This window comes from Nylanderia fulva, unplaced genomic scaffold (assembly GCF_048542155.1).
Source record: "Nylanderia fulva isolate GAGA-0341 unplaced genomic scaffold, ASM4854215v1 Scaffold20, whole genome shotgun sequence".
NCBI classification, from domain to species: Eukaryota; Metazoa; Arthropoda; class Insecta; order Hymenoptera; family Formicidae; genus Nylanderia; species Nylanderia fulva.
This window is the reverse complement of record NW_028190264.1, coordinates 3,154,379-3,175,071: the sequence shown is the minus strand read 5'-3', so window position 1 is coordinate 3,175,071 and position 20,693 is coordinate 3,154,379. Positions and strand designations below refer to the sequence as shown.

Sequence of the window (20,693 nt, the reverse complement as noted above, 5' to 3'; positions counted from 1 at the left end):
CGTGCTGGTCGGCATCCGTTTCCGCAGGATGCACGATTGTCATTTTACCTTTTCAGGATTCGGCCGTTCAATGTAACGCGAGAATTGTTGCGGATCCGCACGGAGATTAATTCGTCGCGAAATCGATCGGAGGAAATTAATCCGATGGACGGCGGCGCGAAATGAAAGAGGAAAATCGAGAGGAGCGCCAGGGCGTCATTAGAGTTGATTATTTCATTCAAGGCTCTCCTGAGTCACCGGATCAGTTAACAATCGGAACAAAGTTATGTGGAACGAAAATCAGTACCAGGCTGTCCAGCAGACTCGATGAAAAAAATTCCTTGATTTTTTCAGATTTTCCAAGACCCAGAAATTAATTTTTTTCCTGACATTTTAGTATTATTTTTTCCAAATATATATATTGCATATATCTATATAATAAATCAATTAAATGTTAAATCATGAAATCCTTGAGATATTTTTGTCAGCGATGAAAATGTTCGGAAGTTAAAAAACCAAAAATTTAAATCAATTATACAAATTGCATTATGTACGCGATAATCGAAACAAACATGTCACTATAAACTATTTAAATAATCACCTTTGCTATTTACATTATATTAAATTTTTTAGTTCTATATCTATTAAACACATTGAAATAAAATAACACGACGATGAAAATATAAATTAACGAACACCGCTGTAGATGAATCGATTTTTAACAGCACAAAAAATTAGCGTGGGAGTCAAGAAAAAGTTTATATTTATTTAATAAAAAATTTCAAATTATTCAGACAAATGTATAGAATAATGTGAAAAAATCCAGATAAATAATAAAATTTCCTGACTTTTCCCTGACAATTCCAGATTTATAAATTCCCTGGCCGCTAGACACCCTGGAAAATCAGTACGCAATTTTATTTTATCGTATGTGCGTGTAATATAATAATATAATTTTTACTTTTTTCCATTTTTGAAACTGCTTCGTAATCTTTCATCCTTAGATGTCTTTTTAATATATAATTTTCTTGAAAAATTTTTGCACGTAAGAGATGAAAGAAGCAGTTATGCAATTCAAACCTTTGTCTTCCTTAGAGGATAAAACATTAGTAATATGAATCACGTGCGAAGAAAATCTTTATCTTTGTATCGCGTTACATCAGTAATACATGATGTACGTATTACAGAGATAATTCTACACGCGCAGATATCTAATTATGTTTGAGCTTTACGTGAGAAAAAAAGCCACGTATAGCTGTTTACACAAATTCGCGTGCGTTGACCATCGTGCACGAATCTTATGTCATGTATAAAAATTTTCGACACGCACCGTTTCCAGATATGTTGACATGAAACTTTGTAGACGACATCAAAATTAGCATACAAATTGCTAATTTTCAAATAAAATCTCACGATTTTTCAGTCTTTTATAAAAACCAAAAATAATATATTACAGAAAATTTAAAAAAATATCAGATTATATTCATATATTTTTCACGTTTAAAATAGCATTTCTACTCACACGACTTATCATTCATATTTTGTATATACTATATATCATAATTCTTTTGCTAGATTTTTATCAATGTATATTTATATTTTGCTCGCAACTTTGCGCACAAGTCAGCAGTATCTTTAATGACGCATCTCGCATTTATTTATGATCACGTAAACGATGTATAGCTTTATGCTCTCTCTCTCTCTTCATTAGCGTATCACATCGCAAATACGCGATCTTGAGATTTGCACACTCGCGCATTACCTTCATGAATTCTCCTCGCACAGAAGCAAACTCTCTTTTCCTTCCTTTCGCCGATGGCGGAGGAACATTTATTCGTTTATGCGAGCCGATCTTCTTCGCGCTTGCATACTTGAAAACGGGATTCGCGGCGCGGCACCATCGCGGGACGACTATCGCCTTATTTTATTACGGATCATTCGACAGTACTTACTTTCCGTACACGGAATGCAAAATGTGCGCGAGACTTCTTTCAGCCGCCTTTCGCGTCGCTTATTTTCGTTTGCGGAGTCATGAAAGAGAGAGAGAGAAGCGATCGTTCCGTAGCTCTTCGCTCGCCTTGCGGAGGTCGCCTAGTTATAAAACTCGTTCCGCGGGCTATACGACGCGATCGCACAGTTATCTGCCTGATGAGGGAAGAAGAAAAGAAGAAGGGAGGAAAAAGAAGGGCGGAGAAATTAATTTGCTATTCTGGGACGAGCCGCAACGAAAAACAGACGCGTACGTCAATGATGAGAGTGACGAAAAAATTATGTATATCAGTGTAAAATTAAAGAATATATATGAATATATTATGAATAACTAGTAGCTGCATATGTGTAATAATGAATTTACGTAATTAAAAATTTTTGATAAATTATACATTATTGTAAAATATTGAAAGTCTATTATATTTGATTAACATTATTTTAATATTGTAAGGATGGAGGTACAAGTTTTTGTACGATCCAATCTCGGGCATATGTGTACGTAAATGTAATATATATGTATGCGTTAGTATTTACGATACCATCGCCAGATACGAAAATAATCGACCGATGTAAAAAAAAAAAAAAATTAATGTAGTGCATCAGTTTGTCTATGTAAGCTTGCCAATCTATACTTTTAATAAATTAAGTTTTTCATACAAAAAATAATATTTGATTTGTGATGATTTATAATAACATATTATATTTAATATTTATAAAATGACTTATTGTTGCATGGATTTCTTCTGAGATAACGAGCGAAAAATTATTTTACAAACATTTAAGGTATCTTTAAAATTTACAAAGTTACATTGTCAAGCTATTTGCCAATATGTAATATTTCAAAAAAAATAATACTCTCTATATCAATATTGTCGCATAAAAAACTTAATTTATTAAAAATAAAATGCCAAGTTCACATCTCTCACTGCAAGAACGTCATCATCGTCGTAGTCGTCATCATCATCATTATACTGAGAACGGTATGCAGCTAGTCACGCAGGTGCAAGTACCTACCTTGATTATTAGAGCTTCTATTCCATAGGACTTTAATAAGAATACTTCCTTTGCGGATATACTCACATTCACGATGTTCGCTGCACAAACGCAACTGCGCAAGATTTTTACAATTTCTCTTTTGTTTCTTTGTTTATTAAAACCTTCCGCCTCTAAATACATTTACGCACGATTGCGCGAACAAAGGAAATATGTTCTAATTATAAGATGAGAGACTTCGTACCGATCTGCACAATGGAAAATAAAAGTGAAATATAGTTTGCAGTCTTAGAACCACTCCCTTCCATAAATTGCGGTAATTAAGATTATGTTCGTTAATTAAAAGCGTAATGTAAATTTCTATAGGGTTATATAAAAGAGAGGGAGAAAAGAAAAAAAGAAAGAAAGAGAGAGAGAGAGAGAGAGAGAGAGAGGGAGGGAGAGCTAAAAAAGTATTAATAAATAATTTTAAAATAATGAAAAAAAATATAAGATGTGATTAAATGTATATATTTAAGCATATATTTATTAAAATATTATATGAAATTATGACAAATTCCGATTGCCATTTATAACTAGAATTTTTTAATAAATAACTACAAATATCTTCAAGTCAAGTGTTGTCATTTAAAAAAAAACTATTTTAATTGATAAAACAAATGAACGAAATAAACAAACAAAATTATTCTTAATAGAAACAACCACAAACGATTCTAAAAAAGACTGCGCAAGCGGATAAGCGTAATATCTTAAAGTAGGGTCACTTTTAAAGTTTCTCGCTTTAAGATCGATATCGATCTATCTTCGCTTAAAGACTTATTTAAACTTAGAAATGTCGCGCATTCAGCTGTGTGAATCTGACACCTGACTTTCAAAAAATTAATTTTTTAATACAGAAAATGATATTATTTCGTTTGTAATGAATTAAAAAAAGAATTAAAAATGAGACCAGCACCCTACTTTAAAATATTTCAAATTTAATTGCGCGGTCTTTTTTAATATCGTTTGTAGTTGTACGGTTTAGAAATTGTGAAATGTGATTTCTTCCCTTCATGCTATATTTAAATAATTAAATAAATTAAATAAATTAATTAAAGGAAATAAAAAAATCGCATTACATAAAGAATTATTGCGACAAAAGTCTCTTTCCAATGTGAAACGTTTTTCCTAGATAAAAATCAGACAGATTGTACGCGTGCGGAAAGGCCGGTGCGTGAGGATTCGTGACATGCTAACACTTTCATGTGCATAAACCGAGCTTGACCGGCGTGGGTCGTTTATAATTGACGCGTTCAACCTCCAATGCAAGGCGGGCGTTGTGCGTTTCGACGTGGGAGTTTCGCCGATTTATAATCCGAATAAATCATGTCGGGGTGGGCGTCGAGCAGCGAAAAAATCGTAAACTCTGATCCGCGAGACGAGGATCGAGGGATCCGGTAAAGGATCATCGATCTTCTATAAGATCTTGACGAGATGCGACTCGGGCATTTCCTGGATCGACCGCGATTAATTGTATCGATCGCGAGTTGTCTAGATTTAACTGGATATATTCAATTATATCAAGTGTAATAATTTTTTCAAAAATATTAATATTTTCTAAATTAAAATTATAGACTGTATATGTATATTTCCCAAAATGCATTCTTTACGATTTTTGCATTTAATGATTGAAAGGGATAATGTATGTCCTGGAAACGAAACCGAGATTTTAGTCATGTCAGACGCTTGTGAGACAATAATAAATACAGCGGAACAATGAACGACACCCGATTATTAAAGCGAGATGGCATCTAATGGAGCAATTTGTAGATAGAACTTAATTGTCCAGAACTATCTCTTTATTGACATCAAGGATCTAATAAGTCATTTCGGACGGAGAACGGAAGCATATATGCTCCTCCTTCAATCTTCTATACCTATTACCTTCGTTTTTATTTAACAACTTTAGACAACCAGCGGAAATTTAATTATTCTCATAAGAGAAGATATTTCGCTTTTCATTTCAATGATATATAAATGTAACTATCAATTAAAGTTGAGAACTATAAAATTATATACTATTTTACTTCAGCGTAATCTGTTTTTAATATAACCACGAGAAGTCTTACGAAAGAATTTTTTAAATTATTTTATGTCAGATAAGATTTTTTTAGAGAGATTATTCCGTTGCATTTATTTTATATCGATTTCTACAGTCAGTACCTGGAGCTAGTTTACCCTTTTTCCTCTATTATTTAACACGCTGAAAATTGATGCCGATTACCTTCATTATTTTAATAAAGTATGTATAAGAGTAATATCAATATGCTTAATAAGCAAGATCATTTATGAAATGAGTACCGAGAAGAGAAATGCGTTACGCAACGCACGCGCACCGATGAATTTCAATAAAATTAAAGCAGATTAATGTAATTAAGAAATTTCGAGCCTGTTATACGCGCTCATTACCAATTACGAAATGGAAATTTCATCCAATTGGGTCAAAATTAACACTTTCGCAAAGGTAGTTGATCGCCAATTAAACCTCAAGAAAGTACATAGGTACGTGTGTAATATAGGTATATACATATATATTTTTTTTATAAATACAATATATATATGTAAAATTGAACTTCCGCATCGAATGTTGAAATGAAAAATCCTGACTGTAGCGAGTCCGACTTCTCTCGATTGTTCCAGGCCAACGAGATAATAAAAACGCACCGTTATCCTTAAGCGAGCCGAGAGTTCACGCCGAGGTTCTCAATTAAACGCAGCCCCGTAATTTCACCCGGCATTAAAAGGAGGACAGAGCCGATACACAATGGCGCGAACTGGAGTTGACAGATGCGAGTCGCGAAAGAAATGAGATGAGAAGCGGCGCGTTACGATTCCAAATGTCGCGAGATTCGCATCAATCCTTCCCTATCGCGATATGTCCTCGATCTCCTGAAAGACACCTCTCGCCCGCCGCGAAAACCCGTTCGGCAAATCGCTCTCGAAAAACGATTCGCGCGGAGAAAGTCCATTTTTAGCGAGAGATAACGTCGCGCCGCGCGAATCGCACGAGCGGTAATAATTATCGAGCCACGCTTCCGAGCGCGGTTATAAGCAGGTCCCTTAACGCGGAAAAGAAAGCAGCCGCGATCCTCTTTGGCAAAAAGTAAGAGCGATCGCAGGCGCAAAGAAGAATAATGCTTTTTCGCGCGCGCGTTGCATCGCGTTGCAGGAGAAAGAGAAAGAGAGAGAAATATACTTGCATAATTCGTTATGCTACATTCGTTTCGCCTGTCAGACACATCGACTTCCTCGGACCGTCATCATTGAGCGCACGTGTGTGTGTATATGCGTGTGTTCAATCTTAAAATTATGCTGAATGTCTCGTAAAAACTAGAAATCGGTAGCAACGTTGCGCAGTTTATTCCTTAATGAGCATGAAAACGCTATTCTACGGAAAAAATTCAAACGGAGATTCATTATGAAACTTTGGAACCCTTCGAGAAACTCATCTCGAATAATAAACCTTGATTCAGCTACTGATTAGTTTCGCGAAAAGCTATTCACAATTGGTAGAAAATTAGAGTCATTATTTGTGAATTACATTTATTTTTACATTTATGTCCCACGTATATGAGCGAGGAATGATGCAATCGTCAGGCAATGTACACTAATTAGTTTCTTTGTGGAAACTTTATATGACTTATTTTATATGTCGCTTCCATGCGTAATCAAAAATGGCGATCTGTTTTATAATTCTTCTGGAAAAAGAACGGCCTTTATTGCTCCGAGTCGCAGTCAAGATTAGCCGCTTCAAGGCGCACATAGATCACGTTCTTAAGTCATCTAATGATTGCTATAACGCTCGCTCGATGATGGATTTTACTTTCTCGATTTTTCATGATTTATCGCCTCATCAATAATCCTGAGTATATTTTAAACATATGTAATAAAACCTGAAATCACTTCGCCTTCTCAAGACAGTGCAATAATAATGTCAGTATATACAGGGTGTCCCGTCTCATTCATTTTCGAATTATAAGCAGTTGAAGATAAAGGCATTTTTGGAAACTAAGCCTTGTGGAAATAAAATATTAACAGAATTACATTCTTCAGTTAATTTTAGGTAGAGTTTGCTTTAATAGAATTTTAATTGTTAGTTATAAAGATATATACATAACAAAAACATGGGAACATGCTAAAAATGATGGTCTCCCTCAACATTTTCACTAAGAAAAAATCGTCTCCAAATGATACCAGGAATCTGCCATTAAAAACTCCGCTAGGACACCCTGTATGTGTGAAAAATACTTTGCTAAATTCATAAATCATTATTAGAGATATTTAACATTGTTAGAGAAAATTTTAGTTATAAAAACAATTTGCGCTTTACTTATTTAATCGTGATATTTATTAATACTGCAATTCTTTGTTAACTCTATGTAAAATCTACATTTTGTGAACCTCGCAATAAAAAAATCAATTTAGCTGTAACAAAGGAAACGGACAGGAATTGATGATTCAGCTTTGACTCTCAAATCCTGACTGCTCTTCTTTAAAGATCGACTTTTGCATATACATTCACGCATGCGTACTTATCCTTTGCCCCATATTTCGGGAATATATACCGGAATCTTATGTAAGACAGTGTGTCGCAAACCTTGACTGATAATTTTCCAGCATCAATGATTACAAGAATAAAAAAAAATAAAGAAAAAATTGGAAGAATAATTGGCTCTGTACGTCTCGTTTATTATTATATAGTGATTCGCGCAGTTTTAATTATATTTCAAAAATTTTCGTACGTATTGATTGATTGTTTTAATTATATTAGAAAAAAATTCGTTAACGTAAACTCTTTTTTTCCAGCTATCTCGTTAGCGCAACAAATATGTTTCATCCAGCAATTTTTTTTTTCAACACTTTCTACACTTAAAGCGCGAGACGAGCGTACGTTCGCGCTCTGAAGAAAAGAGGAAAATAGAAAACAAGCGTAGAAAGTGTAGTTAAAGAGAGAATAGACCCATTTTAGATCAACTATGAATATTGTTGGAAGTTTGCGTTTGCTCGCTCGCACTATTAATATTCCTCTGCATGCGGCGATTATTACATAAAAGCAGAGATACGATAAATATTCATTATCGTATTCGCCGATCACGCGAAGAGCGATGTCTCATTGTTCTGACAATGAGGAATAAACAATATCCTATATATATCGGGAGTTTATCGGTGACCGTGCTCTCCGTGCACGATAGAAACTTGAAAGAAAACTTTAAAAGAACTACGCCTGACTCAGCCGGCCATTGCGAAACTGACGCACAAACGATTTCTCCGCAACAGATTCCTCGGAAATTTCTCAGATATACTATTATCGTTAACATCGCAGCTATCAAGACCAAACATCGCGCACTCGTATCACGTTCTAATATATCCTTTCTTGAAATATAACTCATATTTACGATCCTCGGTATGAACCGTCTCACTTCGTATAACTCTCTAGACTTTCTGAAATAAAAGTTTATCACCGAGAAAAAAAATTAAACCCAATTTCACGAAAAAATATACCCTCGAAATACTGGCCGATGAGTCTGAGGCAAGTTTTATCTAATTTTGGCAACACTTTCTACATATGTCTTATGCATATTCGGTGTCTTGCAAAATACTATGAAATTTTAATACACTGATATATGTAAGTGCGTGAATTTTTAATTAAAGAGGATATCCGCCTCGCGGGGAGAAAGTAATCTCGGATATATAAATATAAATATATATATATACATGCATTCGTTGTTTCATTCTCGGATGTTAGATAACATCGTTTTCCTGAAATTATTTCGAGTTAAACGCGAAAGTAATTTTTATACCGGAAACGAGGAAATCCGTACGTGCAAATGAAGACACGTCTTCAAGACACCATTCACCGACACAAGCAGGAATTCCTTAACAACAGACTTAATGAAAAAAATTTCCTGACTTTTTCAGATTTTCCAAGACCAGGAATTTATTTCTTTTCTGACTTTTTAGTATTATTTTTTCCAAATATATAATTTGCATATATCTATATAATAAATCAATTAAATGTTAAATCATGAAATCCTTGAGATATTTTTGTCAGCAATGAAAATGTTCGGAAGTTAAATAAACAAAAATTTAAATCAATTATACAATCTAGGTACGATAATCGAAACAAACATGTCACTATAAACTATTTAAATAATAATCATGCACCTTTTTTATTTGTATTATATCAAATTTTTTAGTTTTATCTCTATCAAACACATTGAAATAAAATAACACGACGATAAAATATAAATGAACGAACACGCTGTAGATGAATCGATTTTTAACAACACAGAAAATTAGCGTGGGAGTCAAAAACAAGTTTATATTTATTTAAGAAAAAATTTTAAATTATTGAGATAAATGGAAAATAATATGAAAAAATCTAAAAATTTCCTGACTTTTCCCTGACAATTCCAGATTTATAAAATTCCCTGACAATGCCCGGTTTTCTAGATTTCTCCGACCGCTATAGACACCCTGTTAGATGAGTCGCATGCATTATCCTCTTTCATCTACCCCTTTTTATCGTCACGTGTAATCTTCCGTGCATCAGTTTACGAACCGAGTCGGCGACGTTTAAACGCGCGAGAAACGATGACCCGCGTTTTTCGTTACGGATCGCGCGACCGCGAACTCTGAACCTTCATTTCGTCGTTTGCATAATGCATATGCATACGCCAACGTCGCCTTGGACCGTCCCGGGAAGCCATGTCCGGTTCCAAAGAAACATTACACTCCGTTCTTCTAAAAGCTTCCAATGGATAAAAAACGCGACGAGAAATATTAAAGCTACAAAGCGACATCACAATTATGGACTTTAATAAGAATCTTGATCTATTTATAAATTTATGTAGTAGAATATAATTGCACATAAATGATCAATATAAGAATGGTAATAATAGGATCGATTTCAAATAGATTACATTTTGAAACTTTTGCTAAAAATATACATCATAATTTCAATATTTTAGATGTTAGTCTCTTAAAGGTTATTATTGAAATATCATTGTTATTTTTATTGTGATCAAAAGTTTGACTTATCGAACTTTTAAAATGATATGCACTTGCAATACGATTTTAGCTTGATATCTTTTTCCTATTTACAGATCTTATTTATAGTTATGTGATCTGGCACTCGACTTTTAAAAAAATAATTTTTTAATACGGAACATGATAGCATTTCGTTTATAGTTGTTTGCAGTAATAATAATTTATTTTTTAATTGATAAAAGTACAAATTAAGTTATTACTTCAAACAATTACAAACAAAATCCTATTATTTTTTCATATAAAAATATTAATTTTTTAAATGTCCGGTTCACATATATAGTTCTTATTAATAGTTTTGAGCAGCAATATTGTATTATATTGTATAAGCAAATCGACAGAATCATCGGTGTGTTTAAAAAACATCGTATATATTGTAGATTCGTACGCGAGTGCATCGAAGATTAATAATTTATCCGCATTATGCAAATTTAGGCGTTTTCTCACCTGGTGAATCTCGAGGAATATGTTTTACGAAATGCTTACCTACGCATCGAAGATTCCTTACATTTCTGAAAATGACGAGACAGATGATAAAACCAGAGTAAACGATGCGAACGTTAAGATGCGTTTGCTGCATCGCGAATTGCATCGTTAAGTATACAAATGTGTTCGGGGAATTTGTAAAAGGAAGCTGTCAAATATACTCTCCTCCGTATCCCATAAAATTGTCATGCATAAACGACAATTTTTCATAAAATATTTGCAAAATACGTCATTATAAAATAATGCACTTGCGACACAATATCTTCTCATCATTTAAGTTTTGCATTTTATACTAATTTCAAATCAAGATTACTTAATTACTTAATTGAAAACCCGTTAATTATTTAATTAAATAATTTATTAATTTATTAAATTAAAATTATTAAATTAAATTTAATTAAATTAAATGATTTAGTTTCGAATTAAAATGATTGAAGAGAAATGATAAAGACCTATAAAAAAAAACCGTCATTATAATATTAAAGTCGAATAGAAAAAAATCTAATACGAAACTCTAAACGTCCATCGAGTAACACACGTGTGCATACATATGCCGGCTAATTACGCATGCAGAATTGCACGGAGATGTGCAATGGCTCCCCGCCGTGGTAGTATCGCGGTTGACCGGTTAACGAGCCGTGTCGCCGTTAACTGCGCCCTAACAGTATCGCAAAATCGCCGATCGGTATCAATCATATTCCAATACCCACGCACAGGATCGCGATGTGGTTCACGATTCACGGGCGCGAAAGGCATCCCAGGCACGCTAGAGATTTAATTGGAAACAACATATGTATACAACGGACAACTTAACGGTAACGCGAGTTACATTCACTAATTAAATTAATCAGAATTTAATATTAAATTCCAAAAGTATATTATAAGATAAAAATGCCGTGAGAGCGAGTTCACGGTCATTAATGCGATAGATCTGAATTGTTAATGATTTACGCGTGACATATATCGCGTTGCTAATAAGTTTGCAGCTGCGTAAAATATTAAATTGTACGAGATTCACAAATGCGACAATTATTAATAGAAAGTAATAATTATTAATAACACGTTACAGATAAATTTAACTGTAATATAAAAAGAGAATGTGATGTATCTCGTTTGGCATTTATATAAGCGATAAAAATACAGTCGATAGGGGGAATGAATCGACCGATTTATATCGATCGAATACTGCAGAACGTGGGTGAAAAAAAGTGAGAGAACTCGGAAGACACGTCGCCGATATACGATTCTTTGGTTCGTTGCTCGCGTAACCTTGTATCTTACGAGAAGGTCTCCTAGACCGATGTTTTATTTTTAAACGCATGAAGTGCGAATGATTCGCAGCCTTGTCTCGAATATAGCACGGTTTTTTTTTTAAATCGAATTCTGATCGATCGAGCGCGGATTACGTAAAAAATCCTACCTATAGTATTAATGTATAATAAAAAAATATCTAATGTTTTATATTCATCAGTAATACGGTATTTGCATGTCTATATCTTTGATGACGAAAGAAAAGTTGCGCTCATCATTGCTATTTTACGACTACGTAGGATATTATGGCGTTGTCATAAATATTTTTATGCTTCTCCGAAGGCTACTATGTGCAAAAAGAAAAAAATCGTATGAGATTCCCATAATCGAATCAAGCCGTTTAAAACTTGTGGCAAGTTTTGAAATGGCCCAAATGTTTTTTAGCGGACATTCAACTCTAAATGTGAATGAGACACGTCTGATCCGTTTCCTATCGACATTGTGTGAATATGATTCCTGTATTAAATAATATTAAATAAAATATATCAAATTTTTTAGTAAATAATTTTGAAGTTATAAAATATAAATATAAAAATATAAATTATATTTTATACCTTATTCTTATAATTAAATTTATTAATACATTTAGAAATAATATATTTAAATTGCGCAGCGCATATTAAATAAAATTATAATTTTATTAAAATTATATTTGAATGAAAAGATATATCTAGAAAAACAAAAATATGAATATGATTTTATACTATGCAGAGAATGAAAATAGGAAGCGGAGAGAAAGATATTATAGCAATATAGCATGTTGCCAGTTACCAAATGGATTCGGTAACTGGTAGTTACGAGCCAGGCGAAATCTCATCATACCGGTTAGAAGGCAACAGCGTACGTAAGGCATATCGATACATTAGGCCTCAGGAATGCGTGAATCGCGTGCGGATCGAGTATTATCCGCTACTCCGCGCGAGATTGAAAAAGGTCCATCTGGACCGACATCGACCGTTCATAAATCGCTGTTGACACGCATTCGAGATAAATCATCAATAGATGATCGCCAACGTGATCGAGCCTTGATCTTGCCCGACATATTAGAACCAGTCTCGCCGGACAGCGAGCTTCCGCGTTCAATGCAGATTAGACGTTACACGACAGTGTTCTCTCGCCCAATCGACTCGAAATGGATATTCAGGAAGCAGCGAGACGCAAATAAACACGCCTTGTAATTGTGAAAGAAAGAGGAAGGGGAACGCCGAGAAAAATTAATTCTCAATTTTTAAAAATGCATTTAAATCTCAGTGTCTTAATTTTACATCGTTGTTACGTGATCGTAGAAAATCTGTATCTTTAAAATATATTTTTTATATTTTGAAATATTTTCTCTAATATTTTACTATTCCAGAATGATATCGATTATGCTTCTTGCATGGTTTTAAAATATCAATAACGCGCTGAGTTCTTAATTAATTTCATAAAAATTTGGATTAATATGCATTCGCAAATAATTACAAGCATATTCGCAGCGAGTGAAATAAGCAGTTCACGTACGTAAAGGGCAATTTAATTTTAAAAAACTTTTTTTTTTTGCGATCGAAGGATATTTTACGTTCGCAGGTCGATATAACGCCTTGACCCCCACGGTTTATAATTGGAAATTATTGCATTGCGAACCGCGCGTGCGATATATGTATGCGCGATTAATAATCCGCGGATGACGTTTCACCTTACGATGCCGTGTCGGCGGTGTTATTCAATTTGATCACAATTCACGAGGACATTATTGCTATCGCGCCAGGTCGCACCGCTAATCGCGCGATCGAGAGCGATTCTGACAATGAGACACCGCCAGTCTTACACGCGCCTGTTCACCGTTATTAATCGCGATTTATTAGTTAGTTTGTCGGCTTTTCGACTTGCCGCGGCCGCAATCGCGGAATGCGTAAAATAATAAATTCGCTCGTATCGCGCGATAATATATATATATATATATATATATGCACACAGTACAAAAATGTTTTCTTGTTAAAAACGGTCCCCGGTAAAATTTTTTGTTAAATATTTTACACATTTATATTTATATTAATTTAACATATTGCTGTTGTGTTAATTAAACTTAAATATTAAATTATTTAAAAAACTGAAAAAAGATGTAAAAATAATACAATATGTTTAATTTTACACAATAAATATGTTCTGCTTCATTAGTGACAAGATTTATCTGCTAAAATTTACAGAAAAATGTTGATTTTTTTATTTTATAATATAAGTGGGGATGATAAAATCTAAAATTAACATATTTTTAGTTAATTTTTACATTAAAACTATGTTATGATTTTACACAAAATTTATTTTAAATTATTTGAAGTTTTGCATTTATTTAATGTTAAAATATTAATATAATATTTGTGTCTCCATTTAACATATATCCATATTATGTTAAATTAATATAAAAATTTCTTGTAGACCGTTTGGGACATGTGATATATCTGTTAAATTTAACACCAATTTTTCAACTGTGTATACACTGAAAAAAATCCATGTACTTTTACATGGAAATTACTAGTTCAGAACTGGAAAAGTTACTTGCTTATCACTGTAATTTTTTTTCCATTTGTTTTAAAGTTAAAATACATATTAATGTAAAAATACATGTAAAATATAGGTAAAATTACTATTTTTATGCAAAAATCATATGTAATTTTAAATTTACCATTTTTACTTTATTAGAATTTTATTTTATAAGTATTTATCTATTTTATTTATAACATTATTTTATAGCATTTATATATTCCTAACATTTCCTATGTGTAATTACATGTTCCAGTGAAATATTTTTAATCTTGAAAATATTTAAGAATATATTTCATATGAAATTACATATAATCTGTAATCTTCCATGCAAGTATCAATATTGCATGATTATGCTGGGTCGGAAAAAAACCTAGCTTAATCATGTAATTTTAAATAAATATTTTTTTCAGTGTATGTATACATATATGTCGTGATAATGAGAGCGAATTAGTAGCGTAATCACGCCGCATATTTGTGCAGACAAAATCTTCAAGGGCTCTCGTTAAGGTGCGCCGCAAAAATCACTCGACATTCACCCGTGTTCTTTAGCTCCGAAGAAACGAGGCAGCGAATAAAGACATTAATTGTCCATGAATCTGTTTTCGAAAGGAAAAAAATGGATATTTTTTCCTCACGATTTTACCGTCGAACGGAATCAAGGACGGGCGATAGAGCGTGAAGGAGCGGTCTCTCTCTCTCGAAAGAAATATTAATTCACGGCTGGTTTTTCGTTAGCTTTGATTTTTCGGGAAGTTTCTATGCTTTTTATGTTTCATTGCACGCGATCGAAGTTATAGATTTTTATTTAAGTCTCTAGTAAACAGATTAAAATTCTGATCGGCCTTGAGTAAACTTCCGCGATTCCGGGATATTCGTGCGGATTCGCAAGAATGATTTGTTAAAAGTAGCTTCTGCAAAATAAGGAAACGGGTCGCACGACACGTCGAGCTCGGCGCACGTATAGTTAACATGCTGACACACATATCACGATTGAAACTTCGTGTCGCGAGAGGAGGAACTTGTCGGCCGTCGCGCCACATTGAGTTCGACACACGAGTCGGACACATTTACGATCGAGATATTTCACGATCGACGATGCCGAGAATGGAAAATTCTTCGATAATGTCGGATAATTTAATACGCGCCGGTTCTTCGTGACAGAGTATCGGCGAATAAAATCGATTTACGATAGATAAAGATAATGTAAAACTGAGCTCGTAATAAAGTGCTGTCTTTTACACGAGTGAAACGCGTTAGTGATCAAAGAAAAAATAGATCTATTGCAGCAATGCTGAATATGTATATAGAAATATGAAAAGCAAAATTATCTAGAATTTTAATTACGGATTTGTTGATTTTTTTAAGTTTTTTAATAGAATAGAATTTTGTATATTAAGATCATATTTTGCGCACATAAAATTTTGACAGTTGGTAATTTCAAAGTAACTAATAAAGAGAGATATTTTTATTTTATATATAATTAAAGTGTAAAAAATAAAGCAAAGGTATACATTTTACTATGTAAATTTTAAATATTATTTCAAATTAAATTTGTTACACATTTGTATTAAAAATTAGATAATTCCCTCTGCAAAGACCAAAAGTAAGAAATATTAAGAAATGTGCAATAGTAAAAGCGATAGTTCTGTTATATTTTGCAACATCTGACAAGATTAAATGAAATGTCTGAGTTAACGATTGCGTCTTGTTAGAATACACTAGGTTTTAATAAAAAATCGACGAGATCAATTACATATGATGTAGAAATAATCACCATTAGAGTAATATTCGCTCATTACATGAGAAAGTATACTTAACCATTGAGGCAAAAAATACATTAAATGAAATTTAACGCATTACGCGTATACATTCGACTAGGAACACCTCGTAAAAGTAATATAATTTTATTCGTCTCGTTCTCGAAAAGTTCTTCTTCCACTTTCTTTTCGCCATGCGACACTCGATAAAAAGGGGGCTTAATTATAGTGAATACTCGAGTCGCAATTTTGCAAGCGGAAATTTCTTCATCGCAGCGGAAAAAAAGAACGAGATTCCGCGTCGGATTCTCCGCGCTCGATGAGCTTGCTTTAATGAAATTAAATGTGCGTGTTCAAAGTGAGCGCAACTTTCGAATTAATTGCCATCAGGATTGTGAATCCTTTTATATGTCTCTTTACAAAGCATACAATACATGTCTCTATAAAGCTAATATAAATGATAGTAAAATCTTTTTTTTTGTACTAAAGAGAAGTCGATGTCATGAAACATAATATGTAAATTTTATGGCAGCGATAAAATAATATTCGCAATCGTTTTATATACTCAATAATTAGTGGGCCAAAAGTAAAAGCTTGAAAAATTATTCATCCATAAAATGTAAGTCGTAATCTATCAAAATGTCCGATATAAGTTGGTATAAATTAACACGACGTGTTATACTTGTTATGCTCCTGTACTTTTACAAGTATGTACGTGTCACAAAATTTCATTAATGATAAATGTGCGCGTCCGACTCTTAACGCATCGTTAAACGGGAGGAATCTTTTCTCGCGACAGAGGATGTACGCTTTCGAAAATAAAAAATAAATCATCGTTAACGGGCGATAAGACATGATCTACGATATCCTATACTGCTCCGGAATCGTCCAGATCAAACAGCGCTTTTACGACTCACCGTCATCGCAATCCGCGTTTGCACGCGATTTTCTGATTTAAGTTAGTAGAGAACACTTTCTCACTTTCCGTTCCCGCGGGATGAGGAGGGTCGCGAAAAGAGCTCTATCGACACACTTTCCACAGATAAATTTTCCAACCGCGATTCTGTCGAGCGAGACGAGGCGGGAAAATAGGGAATAAAAGAAACCTGCAGCTGCGATTAAAACGCTCTCTCCTTGAACTTTTTTCGATTAAACTAGGTCTTCTTTACTATCATTATTATTATATAAAAAAATTAATTCCGCACTCGCGCGATCGTTCTCGCAACTTACCAACGTTCACAAACGATGCTGCATTTTTTTCCAGTCAAGTGTACGTTTTCTACAAATATCAGCTATCGAGTTTTGAGAGGGCTCGAACGCGGAGACCAGGTTTTACCAGAAAAGAAAAGAGCGGCGAAAGGCGAAAATATAGTATACATATATTATACATACATGGTGAATCGAATCGCGGGATTATGCTGTTCCGACGACGCGACAATCCGTGAAAAGAGCATTCTGTGCGAGAGCAAAGTGCGTGCAGCGAGCAAGGACAAAGACGTCGAGGAGGATGGAAAGCGAACGTAAGATGATTTCGTCGACTCGCAAGAGTTTCTCCGGTGAAATGCAAACCATTCTTATATACGGCAGATAGGCAGTGCTGAAAGCGCGCCGGTGAAACCTCCTGGGCCTCTATCAATAAACATTACTGTGCGTTTGTTGTACATATCATCGTGAACATCGCGAGATGTTGTATGTATATGTGCATATATACTTGGGTTACAATAGCGGTATATCAATAAAGCGTATAGCTTTAACATATAAATTATGAGACGCGAGCGAAAAGGTGTGTAGTGTTTGATAGAAGAGATTAAATATTTTTCAGAGTTTTATAATTAGCTGTAAGGTTTAACAATATTTATAGATAAATTTATGAAAGATAGATATAAATGCTGCAATTGTAACAAATAATTTTAATATAGTGAAGCAAGTAAAAATTATATAATTATATAATATAAATTAAATTATATAAAATAATTATATTAAATTGTATAATTATATATAATAATTATATATAAATTATGAGACGCGACCAAAAAGATGTGTAGTGTTTGATAGAAAAAATTACGTATGCAAGACATATAAACCACGTAGGGAAATATACGCAATCGGCTATCAAGTATTTTTTTTATAAACCTATATATGTATGTATATTAACGATTATAGAGCAAAGATCGTAAAGCGTTTCAGCGCTTAAAGATTAATTTACTAATAAGAATATCTATACTATCTATCTAACTAATAAGTGTAATATTAAAACCGCGAAATATGAAAGTAAACATAATTGTCTTGCGGAAATAAAAATGTGCGTGAATAACATATCATGCTAAAAGAAAAAGAAAGTAGAAACTCACGAGATGTAAGCAAAATTTTATACGCATATTCAATAATCAAGAACCTAAAATTGTCGTCATCCTCGCGTGTCATTTTGGAAACACGTTCGTTATGTCACGAAACATGAATAATTACCGCCGCGCGTAATAATTAAATGCCAAAATATGGCAATCATCAAAATTGGAATCTCATGCTATCGTAATCACGTAAAAAAAAGGACTTTAAGCCGCATGTCGCTGACACGTGAATTGTTTTCAATGTCAGGACTCTCATTTTCTGTGAGAACAATGGACGCGACTACGTAACAACCGCAATATTACCATTTGACGCCATTTCATTGCAAGCTATATGGATAAGAAAGATATAACAAACGCGTAATTATGTCGAATCATTCGATTGCAAACCAGGTATCATTGATCGTACGAAACTTCTTTGAGCGTAATCGGTGCAGCTTTGGTGACGTAAGCTGCACTCGGAATAATCCTGAGCATTCATTCGAAATAAATTTGCCAATTGCAAAATTGGATAATTGGCTGATTTTATGCTTCAGCAGACGGATAGACAAAGAATCTATATACTTTGAGGCATTCAATATATTAAAAAAAGACGATATCTATAGGATAAATCCATACTAAGTCTATCATAAATCTCATATAATTCTCTCAATAAATAATCTCGATTCAAACCGTGACGTTGATTTTTTTTTAACCATAGTATTAATATATACACTATAAAAATATATGACAAGTGAATTGCGAATATAATCGCATTTCGCAATAACAAAATTATTATATCGCAAGTCGATGCAACACCGACTAATACGCTACGTCGTCAAAACGCTGAGGCATCTCAGTCATTGTCTCGATGCCCCTCTCGTCGTCGCGTTTATGTAAAAGGATAGGCAGGCAAAAAAAAATGAAATTACCGTCGAATCACCGTCACCGCATGGATAATGAGCGCGAACAAAGGTGCGCGCGTAACTCGCTTTCTAACACCGGCATTCGGACATCATGTGCGAGCGCCCGATGTTCGCGTGTATTAAAACTAGGACGAATTGTTGTTTTGCCCAACGTTATTAAGACAATGATACTAATTTAACATGTCTGTATTTTTTGTTATTTATTTTTTCCTACTGCCACGTGAGCATGATAAAACGTTCGGCGTAAAAAAATAATTTCAAATATTTTCAAGAGATGCACAAAATAATAAAATAGATTATTTTAAAAAAATATAAAAAATATTTTGATATAAAAAAATTTTTTTAAATAAATCAAAAAAATTAAATGCTTGTAGTTTTAATATATACACGTGATTCTTGTTGTTATAATAATCAGGCGAATGAATTATTGAGATAATTATTGAGATTTGTTGATTCTATAAAAATTCAATGGAAAAAGCACATTAATGCCAGTTAGATGAGCAGATACGCATACTTCATTCTTTTTTTTGCTGAGAGATTACTTCCGGTTACAATTCTTGATTACATCGCGGCATGCACGCGCGTACGCAGTTAGCCAAGGATTAATTATAAATGTTACACCTCACTGCATGCGTTGATTACGCTACATAATTGTGCCTAATAATACCGACATCAACGAGTGCACTCTATTGTTCCAGCACTCTGGCATATGCTTTTGTGAGAAATCGATGTTCGATACGTTATCGAGATCGGCCGTGTAACCCAAGGGAAGTAAACCGTGTCATTGTTAATTTGTATATTATAAATTTCATGCTCTAAAGATATTTCTAAGGGCATCAATCCTCGAAATTAAAATTTGTCGACATTAAATAAAGCATCTATATAATTAAAAGCTTATATTTGTTTTAAAAGCTTGAGGCTATTTATGACGAACTTTTTCCATAAACGTGATTTTCAGATAAACAACTGCAATAAAAAGACTCGCGTGCTTCAGAGTAACAAAAATAAGCTGTAATGTAAATCATTAGTTCCACAGCGTAGCACGAAACTGCGCCTCGATATAAGAGGAGTATATAATCTTAAAATTTGCAAAGGGAAAACTTTTCCTTATCGATCGCACGCGCAGCCTGTTTGGCTTGGTGCAACGAAGGCACATTACGTGCACGTGTCTTGTGCGACAAATGCCGTTTAAACCCTCTTCGATGCAAGTGGAAGAGACAGCTCGTGCGACAGCAAGGCTGCGTATAAAACATACGAGGGATTTGAAGGGATTCGCAAGTTCGCGCGAGAGAGAGAGAGAGAGAGAGAAAAAGTTCTGA

At 33.8% G+C, this 20,693-nt stretch overlaps 1 protein-coding gene across 3 annotated transcripts in view; it reads right to left on the bottom strand.

The window, feature by feature from the left end:
- The window catches only part of jvl (javelin-like), a 64,918-nt gene that overhangs the window by 35,384 nt on the left and 8,841 nt on the right, over positions 1–20,693 (bottom strand). The window lies entirely within an intron of this gene.